Raw genomic sequence first — 12397 nt, forward strand, 5'->3', positions numbered from 1 at the left:
TTTTCTATAGTCATTGTAACCTCTGAGAAATGGATGCTCCCGGTATTGTTTTTGAGAAATCACCATACTGATTCAAGCAGATGAAGGAGTGCCCAGTAACTGTGGCCTTGGGAAGGAGGACATTGCTGCTCAATGGGCACAAAGCTTGGATTGCGCAGGCAAGTGAGTTGGAGAGGATTATTCTACAATATGTACCCTATAGCTATCAATATTGTATTTTAACTCATAGTTTTATTAAGAGGAAGTCATGTTAAGTATTTATACAACAACAAAACCCAATGAACAAATACTCAGAAAACACAGGATACGCCTCTGTTCAAACACACCACATAGTTGCATCAAGCACGTATAGGGGATGGAGAGACAGCTAAGCAGTTAAGAGCATTTGCTGCTCTTTCCAGAGGACTGGAGTTTAATTCCCAGCACATGATGGCTCACAACCAACTGCAACTCCAGTTCTAGGAAAACATCATAATGAAAGTCGTAATTCCACATAGTGATTTTTTAAATGAATAAGAGAATGACATAAAAATCAATCTTATTAACACTTTTAGTACATAGTGTATGTGCATGGCATAACTTTCCTTTTCTCCTCCTAAGCAGTGGACATTCCTTTTACAGAGCAAATGAACAGTGTTCTGCTACCGAGAGGTCAGAGAATCTAAACATCTAGTTTTCTCTGATCTCACACTAGTAAAGCCACTAGCCACATGGCTAGGAGCAAGGCCAAGTTCCTATCTATCTGTTAGACACAGAAAATGTACACTGAGTTATATAGCCATCATCATCATCATCATTATCAATAACGGTAATTATCAGTTACATAAGTTACATAGTTGCAAATATTTTAGATATATTTGTTTGAATCATACTTTTAAAAATCACTTTTATCTGTGATTTATATTTGTAATATGTTTACCAGGCTATTTTAATTACACATTTGGCTTAGAAAGCATCTGTGTTAGCTATGGCTGGCTCCCAACACCATCACAGAAGTGAATAAAGGTACTGAACACCTGAGAAGAACTTGGACATGTGGCTTTTATTAGTTTAAAAGGGTACAAGAAGTTCATCACATGCTGCAACATGGACGATACTGAATAAAATAAGTCACTTCAAAATGACAAACATGATTCCATTTGTGTATTTAAGTTGAACTTTCCCCCTTATTTCTATTCTCAGAGGTAGCTTGGCCTTCACTGTTTATTTTTCCTCCTTAAAGAATTTCCTACAATGACTCTTTATCAAATCTATTTCTCTCAACCCACACCCAATTCCCTATACACCCAACTTTATGTCCTTTGTTTTTGAATCTCAACAAGAGTCATTTTTTTTAAAATGAGCTTAGTGAGGTAAATGGTTTAGAATGGTTCTCAGAAGTAGAATTTCACATAGAAAGGTATTTATCTGTTTTTCTCGAAGCAAATCTTAAGCTATAAGTCCCTTAAACCCACGGACAAAAAAAGCATAATATATAAGTAGAGAGTGAAAGAAATCAATGTATATCAGGACTGTATGAATACATTAAGAGTAGAGTTTATATTGAACCTTGCACTGTTTCATGTGTCAAGAGCGTTTTCAGTGTCTGACTGTTCTTAATCCTACCCTTTACCAGAGGAAGGTTTTGATGGCAGCAGTTGTTAAGGAAGGCTATTTGGCTCTGTCCATTTTACATAAGACTATAAACTGAGCTAAATAGAACACAACAGGTTATCATAAAGCTACTCGTTTAAAACTGGCATTCATGAGGAATGCATTTTACAGTGTGAACAACGCATTTCAAAAAACCTGACAAAATCAGTGCAATCAGGAAGAACTGGACAGTAGCAATGACATTTTCCAACAGTTTTATTTGGGACTCACAGTTCTCAACTTTTTCAGCCTATTTTTCCAAAATCCACAATTATACCCCAACGAAATGTACTATTTCATATTCTCTTACAAAGCACACAAGAAGGAAAGGGCCTCTACAGAAACTCACACAAAGTCATTTCTCACAAGAGCCCCACCTCTTCAAGTGGGAGCTTTGGGGAATCAAGGTCTTCTGTCATTGTTTACTCTGCAATACTCTCTGTAAGAAGAATTGCCTCTAAGTATCCTAGCTCCTTCCTCATTACTTCTGCTGCCTCCTCTAAGTAAACTTCATCTGCCCATGTTCCACCCAGCACAACACTGGTCAGCTTGAGACACATTGTTTTTGTTCCCGGTATAGTAGATGAAGGAAAAACATCATGAACTTTTCCTCCAAATGCTTCTGATAGGAGCCCACTCTAGTTACTGGAACTAAATAACACCGGCTAGTTAACTTAGGAATGATAGTTCCTTTCTCCCAGTGCTGGAGGCTGGGAATCCATAGACTAGGGTGCTCAGGTTTGGTGTCTAGAAGAAGCTCCTTCTCACTGTTTTATAAAGTGCTTTGTTAACAAAACCTCATGTGGCTGAAGAAGGAGACTCATACTGGGTCTTCACATGGTAGAAGACATGGAAGGACAAAGGGCACATCTTAGGGTTTTACTGTTGGGAACAGAAACCAAGACCAAGGCAACTCTTTTTAGGATGACATTTAAATGGGGCCAGCTTACAGGTTTGGAGGTTCAGTCCATTATCATCAAGGCAGGAGTATGGAAGCGTCCAGGTAGATGTGGTGGAGGTGCTGAGAGTTCCACCTTTGGTTCTGAAGGCAACTAGCAGAAGACTGGCTTCTAGGCAGCTAGGATGAGGCTATTACAGCCCACACCCACAGTGACGTACCTATTCCAACAAGGCTACACCTCGTAATAGTGCCACTCCCTGGGCCAAGCAAATACAAACCATCACAGTGCACTAGTGATGACCCTTCAACTTCTTTGAAGAGATTACTACCCCCAAATATCTCTCCCTATTAATGGGATCACACTAAGGGCTTAAGTTCCAACATATGACTTTCTGACCAGTAAATACATTGCAACTCTGGCTTAATCCTTCAACAATGTGTGATGTTTCAATATTGCCGATGGATGAAATAGATTGATATTAACAGATCCACTTACTGAGACTTTCTATGACTTGAAGGGTTAGTTGCCAGTCATGTAATTGGAGGATTTAGAACTTTGGGTTCCTGCCTCGCCTCCGGGGAGAATAGAGGGGCTAAAGGTTAAATCAATTCCTAACGGTCAGTGACTTAATCAACTGTTCCTTATCGTTAACTCCCTCCAAACCATCAAAGCCAGAGTTTGGAGAGCTTCTGAATTGGCTAATCTGTGGAGGTTCTGAAGATGACACGCCTCAAGAGGGCTTCACACCCCTTCTCATGTATTCTGTCCCACAAGCACTTGTATCTGGCTGCTCATCCGTGGCCCTGTGTAGTCTTTATTATAAATCCATAAAGAAAAGTCAGCACTTCCTTGAAAGCCATGTAGGACATTGCATAAGACAAAACCCAAAGAGTGTGGAGGAATCATGGTCACCTCTGACTTGTGGCTGGTTGGTCTAAAGCACAGTTTATTACCTTAGCTGTGATTGGTATTGGAAATTAAAAAAAAAAATAGCCTCGGGTCTGGGCTCCTCTTCTCCTTGAAGACAGTGTCTAGTGTCAGAACCAGGCTAAATTGTAGGATATCTGTTAGCATCTGAGAACTGTTTGATGGGGAGAAATTTTCACATACCTGGTTTCAGGAGTAAAAGCCTGAGGATGGAGTGAGTGTAGGAGAAAAAGTAGTTGGTCTTTCCTATTAACAGAGAAGGAGTGTTAAAACAGGTTGCTATAGGAGAAAGGTGCCCCATCTCAGCACACGAGGAATCTACTCATGAGTGTTTTCACAGCTCTACCAGCCTGGTTAGTAGAATATTTTGACTTCTGATATTCTCAGTTTCTGCTGCATTATGGTGAGCTTACAGAATCAGAGCATCTGTCTCTACCAGAAACATGATTTTCTTAAAATAAGTACCTATGAGTCATGCAAAAGGGTAATGCTATGTCACTGTGGGGCCTATGAGACAAAACCGAATTCTGGAGGAACTCAGTCTGCTGTGCTACTCAAATGAAGCTCTGTATAAATAGAAACGTAGTCCAGTCTATAGAGGCAAAATCTTCACTCTCATCCTACTTGCCTTTCCATTCTCCAAATTCTATATGTGTATTTGAACCAGTCTTACATAATTAAGTAGAAATTTAAGCCTTTTAAATTCTTAAATCAGTAATAAGTAAAGGACAAACCCCAACCCTTTCCCTAAACTTTTGTTAAGTTCTAGCACTGATACACACTTGTGGTGAAGTTATAGACACTTTCACTTACCTTCTCCTTAAGGAAGTCATTTCAGAAGTTTTTTATTATCAGTTTAAAGAGATTCTCACAAGCAGTTAGCATTCAACTGGAATCTTCAGGCTGTGGGCCCCAGGCCTTTTGAGATTTGGGATATAGGGAGTTTCTGAAGTGATTCTATTGACTTTAAAAACATTACTGAACAAATGCTATCAAAAGGCTCAGCACTCAGTGGATGTTTCTGTCTTTTTCTCTGTCCACTGGGTACCTTCCCAGTAGAATCCTCCATGACAGAATCAATCACCCAAGTGCTAACTTGTTCAGAACTGGGCAGAAATGGGGAGAAAGGATAATACCTCTTTGTTTCTTTTCTTACAAAGCACTGTGAGTAAGGAGTGAAGATGGAGAAGCCAAACCCACAGGGTCCTGTTCCTTTGTGCAGAAAGCTTTGAGCTGCCTTTCTTTGAGTCCTGGTGAATTTCATTTAAAATGGAGCAATTTTTCTAATGTCTTAAAGCACTGGAGAGAGAAATGGAGGGTTTTTCTGGTCGGGGAAATAGAAACCTCAGTGAGTTTTTTCTGTCTTGGGACCAAGGGACTTTCTTTCTAATACTCACCTCTTCCTTGTCATCTTAAGTTCGATTTCAGAAGAAAAAAAACATTGAAATCTTTTTAAATGCTTGTTGCCTATCTTTTCCACTGAAAGTAAATCACAATTATACACTCCCATATATTCTTTATTTGTATGTATTTCCTAGGATCCACTAATTACTCATTCACATGTTGCCATAAAAATTAGCTGTGTCTAGCACATGCTTCCAAGGAGATGAAACGCCCTAAGGATCCATTTTCAGTGCATCATAGGCATTAGTTTCAAAAGTTTCATTGTTTTTATGTTATTTTACTTTATTTAAGATAGGATCTCACTCTGTCACTCTGTTCTAGAATTCTCTATGTAGACCAGGCTGGCCTCAAACTCATAGAGACCTGCCTGTGTCTGCTTTCAGAGTGCTAGAATTAATGGCAAGTACCACTATGCCCAACTTTAAACCTTTCATCTTAATTTAGATGGGAACTTACACATTACTCTCAATTTTTTATCTTCTGTATGATAGATAAATTCTAATGTCCAATATTTAAAAGTATAAGACTAATTTGGGGGCAGCATTCTGATCATAAACATGGCTAGGTTTGTGGCAGAGGGAACGAAATAGAAATGGGTTATATGGAGAATGGAGCAACTGTGGATAGTTCAGGATCCAGGTAGACACAACAATACGTTCTAAAGCATCTCCCAGAGGGGCCATAGTGGGGAGAGTACAGACACAGCTAGGAAGCAGCAGCTGCTGGGTTAGACCTGTTCAGCCTCCACAGGTCACTGGTGGTTGTAATTTCTCTCAGTTGCCTTCAAAGCCAGTAGGAAAAGGAAAGGAACATGGAACCTTTATCGAAAGAGTCAATATGATTTACCTGTGCTTGAAGGATTTTTTGGTTTTTGTTTTTACGTAAAAGAGTTGATACTCATTAAAGCCTTAAAAAATACCTGTATTAATTACAAGTTATTTTATCATCTCTCACTAAAATTATGTGAAGTTTTCTGAGGGGGAAAAAAAGTGGTTTATTCAGGTATAAGGGATGATGCAACAGAAGCCAGCAACATACACCAAACCAGGCAGCAAGCCATAGTAAAGAATGATGTCTCCATGACAATTGGTCTGGAAACCAATGGCTAAAAGTTGGAAGGAAAGCAGTAAATGTAAGCCACTAGCACCCTGACTATCTTCTAAGAACACTTTCAGTAATAATTCTTAAGGAAAGGCAGAAGTAAAAGAGAATAAAGAAAGATAGGAAGAAAAATAGAAAAAAAATTTTAAAAAGGTAAATACATCTAGAAACAATTATAAATTTTAAAAACATTACAATCACTTCCCTATTGTCCACACCCCCTTCTCCTCACAGCTAATCTCATCTAAGATCCAGTGAGTGCCTGCAACCATAACCCATACTGGAATCTGTGGGCTGTTTCTTCTTTAAGATTTAATAACTCTTATGTGTGAATGTTTTGCTTGCATGCATATCTCTGCACCATGTGCATATATGGTGCAAAATAGAGCGTCCGATACCCTGGAATTGGAGTTGTGGATGTCTGCTAACCATCATGTGGATGCTAGGAATAAAACTTGCATTTTCGACGAGAGCAACAGGTGCTCTTAACAACCTGAGCCATCTTTCCGACACCCCCAGCTATGCGTTTCTTATATATACACACTTACGATGAACTTTAATTCATAAAATCGGTATGGTTAAAGTTTAGCAATAGTAACTAGTGGTAAAATTAGAAGAACTGTGCCAATATTGTATAATCGCATTTATGTGAATGTTATCACTTTCTGTCTTCTCTCTGTCCCTTGTAATATCTATTTCACTTTATCTTTTCACTTACAGATTCTTCTTGGCATTTGACGAATGTCAACACTTTTGTGATGTAAATAAAAATACTTGTGCACAGTTGTCTGGCCCTGGCACAGTGACTCTGGTCACTGGGACCCTTACAAAGTGACTACTGGTCAAGTCTCGTAAACAGTGTGAATTGGCCGAGCAAAGAAATCAGCTGTCTCATCAGCAAGAAAGAATACAGTTTACAACTGAGAAACTCATACAATTTGGAGGATTTGAGGAGTTTTTCATTTGCTCAATTGTTACCTCAAGTTAAGACAATGAAAAGCGACCCTGAAGATAATGTGGCGTTTTGATAAAGAGAATGACTTAGAAGAGCAGAATGTTCATACAGCATTCAAGGTGCAACCTTACAGATGACTTATTAAGGAAAAGAGAAAACATTCCTTTGTAGTATATGAAAGCTTTTACCAAATGATCAAATACTCCAAAAACAAACCTTTACAGACAAAGATGATTGATATGGGAGTACAAAGGCAGTTAAGCAAGAAGAGAAAGCAGCCTTGTCTACAGCATTGGAGCAAATCTGCATGTCTGTAAGTGAAAATCAGTGTGCTCCTTCCAGATATTTGTGGCATGGCTTGATTTAATCAGTGAAATAACCCAGAGAGATTTTTCTAGACACATAATTCTCCATTGAAGCACAAATTTTTAATTAGATGTAATATGAAATATACATTATTAATTATAAAATGTTTTTGCTAAAAATATTTTGTCTGAACTTAACCACACAAAACTAATATACAGCCCAATTCATAAAGCATTTAGCTAGACCCCTCAGAACAAAGTTTGTATCTCAAGCCAAGCACGGTAACAAGGAGTTAGAGGCAGGCAGGTCTTTGAGTACAAGGCCAGCTTGGTTGACATAGCAACTTTCAGGCTAATCAAGGCTTCACAGTGGGATCTTGTTTTTTAAAAAAAAACAAAACAAAAGAGGTTGTAGTTTAAAAAAATCTAATAGGGAGGATAGTGTTTTAGAAAATAAAATATATGGAAAAATATGAGGAAGAAAATAATGAAATGTGTAGAATCTATGACTAGATCCTAGAGTTGACAACTGTTGTAGAAGATATTTCGGATTATTTATGAAAACTAACATGTAGTAATTGTGATTATGAAATCAGCATTAATCTTCTTAGCACTGATAATGCATATCTGGTTTTATGACTAATAGAAGAAATTATTTTTCTCAGTCACAAACACTGAAGGATCTAGCTGTGTCTACTTACATCAGATATTTCCTTTAAAAATTATATACACATAGAAAATTATTTGGTCAGAAATTTTCAGTTCGCATTTTATCCCAGAAACAGACATGTAGCTAATACCATGGGTATACAACAACCTCAGTTTCTTCTCCTGACTTCTTATTGAAACTTCAGCAGTTGATGAGCGTGCACTGCTATTGTTATTTCTTTACCTTGCTGTTGCCATTTGCACATTGGAGAGGCCATTCATCAAAGTCTGTGGATTTAGGACTGAGAAGCTTCTGTGACCTTTAGTAGATCTTTCCATTTCATCATGCCTCAAATATTCATCTATGCTGCACTCGCCTTAGTGATGCCAGTCAAATGAAACAGCATGCCACCAAAGGTCTTCATGATGCTGAAATGATGTACTTGTAAGGGACAGTCACCTTATCAGCAAAGACAAGACAGGCAGAAGGACAGACAACATTGTATGCTCAAATAATCTTGAAAGTCATACTTCTAAAATTGTACTCTTTTTAAGTTAGAAGGAATGCTAGGAATTACAAGTCCTTGTGATGGTTAGTTTTAACCATTAACTTCAGTTTGGTTTCTTCTTACACCGGATATGCAAATGAGGGATTTGGTGGGCAAAATACCTGGGGTTACAGGAGCAGAAAATCATAACAAGTTAGTCATAATAACCCCCATGTTTGTAAGGTGGGCACAAGGTAGTCATAACTGTTGGCATCAGGAACCGGCTTTACAGTCAGGAACTGGCTTTACCATTGCAGATTCTCTGAATCCAGTGATGATGGTGATGTCATCCATGGGCAATAGGGACCAGGGCATCTGTTGCCATGGCAATTGTCATACATTCACAGAGTCCACGCGGCCTACCTCCCACCTCTACCTTTGAGTGGTTCCATCACTGTCCAAATAAAAGGCAGACCCTTCCTGACCTTCACCCCTTTTTTACTCTTTCTCTCTTCATCTCTGTCCCTCTTTGCCACCCCCCCCTTCCCCAATAAACCTGTCACATGTAACTGGCCTGGCCTGGTGTGGTCTGTCTGGATGGGACCTTCAATTCTAACACAATAATAACAACAGGTAATCATAACAAGGTAGGCATAGGTGGTCATATAACCTCAACTGCACACAATCTAGGCTCACATGGAATGAAAGTCTCACCGAAGGATTGTCTCTGTTCAGTTGGCCTATGGGTCTCTATCTGCTGGGTGTCCTTAATTAAGTTAATTGACGTAGAAGGACCCAGCTTACTGTGGGTAGAACCATTCCTTAGATAGGGAGCCCTGCACTTTTAGGAGCAGAGAAATTAAGCTGAGCACAAACAAGCAAACAAGTGAACATGTGTTCATTTATTTCTTTCTCTTTTGACTGTGGATGTGATGGGACTAGCTGTTTGAAGTTCTTGCTTTGATTTCCCCTCAGTAATGGACAGTAACATGGATTTGAAAGTTGAAATAAACCTCTTTATGCCTCAAATTCTTTTTATCAGGCTATTTTATCACAGCAACAAAAATGAAGCCGCGACAGTCCCAAGAAAAGTTGTTTCTACCAACAAAATGAACCAAAACAATAAAGATTTTACTTGAAAAGGTCTAAATTCCTACAAGAAAGTATAAAAATATTATACTTTTATTTTACAATTTTTAGATAATACTATTATGTGATTTTATGGCTTATAATATACTCTTGTTTGAAAATTAAATACCTTGAAGGAGAACTAAGAGAGTAATGGAGTTGTATTATGATCAAAGCATATCCTATAAATATATGAATAGGTCAAATGAACCCCATCGGTAATTATTTATATGTGCCTGCATATCTTTGTGAGTGCAAATGAATGAATGTGGGGAGGTCAAAGGTCAACCTTTGTTATCATTCCTTAAGTGACAGCCATCTTGGTTTTTGATACAAGTTCTCCCACTCACTCCTTTTATTAGTGATATTACAAGCAAGTGCCATTTTTCAAGACTTTTTCCCACGGATTCTAAAGACAGAATTCAGGTTCTTATGGTTTTGAGGTAACCCGAGGGATATAAAGAACCCTTTTGTAGATGCTTTCAGCCTATGTGTTAACAAAATGCAAGTTAAATATTATAAACAGGGCTAGGGAGAAAGCACTGTTCTCTTCCTTCCATGGGAAAGAATAACAGATTCCTCGGTGACAGATACTTTAAATTATGACTGTCTTCCAAAGAGTATCCATCATGAGTCCATCAGCCTGTGTATCTATCTCTTCCATCATTCAGATGTCAGTGACCTACCGATGGTCAATGAGGGTGTAGGTTTCTGATTAAAGGAACTGCTGAGAATGCCAAAAGAACTCAAAAGGATTGTTGCTAAAATCCCATGGCTACACCGGTAATTCAGAAACAGAAAACTCACTTGTTTTTAAAGACAAACTCTCAAGCCATAAACATTGCACAAGGAAGATTAGTTTCTGTCATAAAGTACAGTGCCACACTCTCCTTGAAGGAAACAAGAGGTGACTGCATTTCAATTTTGTAGTGTCTCTTAAAGGTCTGAGTCACTAGTGGTGATGTTGCAGAATGTGACACTAACTGCCAGGCCATCAGTAACATTCATTGTTGTTGTGAGCTACTGAAGTGTCCCACAGAGGCCTGAATGAGTCCATTTGTCTTCTTGAGAGTTTAATTTACTACTGGCAGGTATTGGCCTGAGGCTCACTGGAGGAATGGAATTTACACCCACTGGGCACCTATTGTCATTCAGGACTTGGAGTGACACCTGTGTGCTCTTTCTTATTTGGTCCCTACTACAATTCAGAAACAGATAGTCAATACCTCCTAGTTTGGCATCCCTCAAAACCCAGGTATTAGAAACTTACTTAGCATAAAGGGAGCTCTTCAAAAATGAAATAATGTATGGTTGACAGACTGGGCTCATTTCTGAAAAAGTGAATTTTCTTTTTTTCTTGTTTGTTTGTTTGTTTGTTTGTTTGTTTGTTTAAAGGCAGCATTTGTCTGCATAGCCCTGACTATCCTAAAACTCATTTTGCAGACCAGGCTGAGCTCAAAATCAGAGGTCCACCTGCCTCTTCCTTCCGAGTGCTGGAATTAATGCTACATCCCATCCAGATTGATTTTCAACAAAAGTCTTGGTCTTTCCCTTTTTATCTTTTGGTTGTTCCACCACAGAATAACACAGTATGAAGGACCTCACCAGATACCAGTGTCCTGTTCTTGGGCTTCTCAGACTGCTGAATCAGGAGCCAAATGAATTTCTATTCTTTAGAAAGAACCTAATCTCAAGTACTCTGTTATAGCATCAGATGGAGAACTAAAATGGATGCCTTCATGTTACAGATAAAAAAAAAATGAAGGATAGAGAGATGATATAATATGACTGAGGTCACAAATACCTGTCTCAGTAGAGCTAATAAAGAACCATCCTTTTGCTATCAGAGGCTTATAAGCCATCTTATAGTAGAGACAAACTGGGTTCATTCCTGTATATGATTAAGCCTCTGTTTCTCAAGGATTGGGCTATACCCTATAGGTCTACATTCTGTCCTGCCCCTGGAGTGTAGGACATGCAGCAGAGGCAGGCATAAGGTGGAGGAGTGCTTGACTGCAATTCCCAGTATAAGATCCCCTAGTGAGACACTGAGATGCAGATCTATGCAAGAGCAAGAGATTTATTTTCCAGAGGGTTGTGGTCAACCTTCAGTTAGTCCCTCAAGGTGAGTGACTAGAAGGTGACCCTGAATGGCTATTACAAACAGTTTTTATATGTTTTAGGAGCACAGGTTACATCAGCAAGGTTAAAGTTCAAACGTATTGGCTAAGCATATCGACCTTTAAATCTATTGGCTAGCAAGCATGACACACATTGGAAATCCTTTCCAGAGGGTCAGGTGACTATCAGTCAGTACATTCTGAGAATTTTTTACTCAGAAATGTTCCTGTGGGTGGAGCATGGAACTTGACCTAGCCTTGACCCCAGGCTGGAGGGGGAAGCTGTAAGGAGGTTGTGGGACTGGAAAAAGTTCTTAGGGCCCCTCACCTGTACCTCCACTGTCAAGTGCTAGGCTTTAGAGGTGTGCAGAGACACTGCTTAGGGGGGTCGGAGAATGCGGTCTAAGATGTGGGGGGAGGGGCCAAAGTTGGGGTTGCCTGACTCCCAGTTACCCAGTTGCTGCTGTAGTGTCACATAGAAGAGTCAGGAATGAAAGATCAGGAGTCCATGGGGATCTGTGGGCTGAGGACAATGACAAAGCCAGGGCTAGGGAAATGGGGGACTCAGGCTTAGCTCATCAGTTAAGGTGGTTCTCTGGAAGTGCAGAGAGGCCTTCTATGGGAGACTTAGACTACAGCTCTGAAGGCAAAGGTTTTCTCCATGCTCCCCACAGTGGTTTCCATGGAAGAAACAGGCCGTGTAGACAGTCCTCGTTTATCTATACCATTTATTGACTGTTCATAGTGGAAAATGGATGAATACCAACTTCTCAGGGTGGACCAGAGA

The sequence above is a fragment of the Mus caroli genome, chromosome 15, assembly GCF_900094665.2.
Source record: "Mus caroli chromosome 15, CAROLI_EIJ_v1.1, whole genome shotgun sequence".
Taxonomy (NCBI): domain Eukaryota; kingdom Metazoa; phylum Chordata; class Mammalia; order Rodentia; family Muridae; genus Mus; species Mus caroli.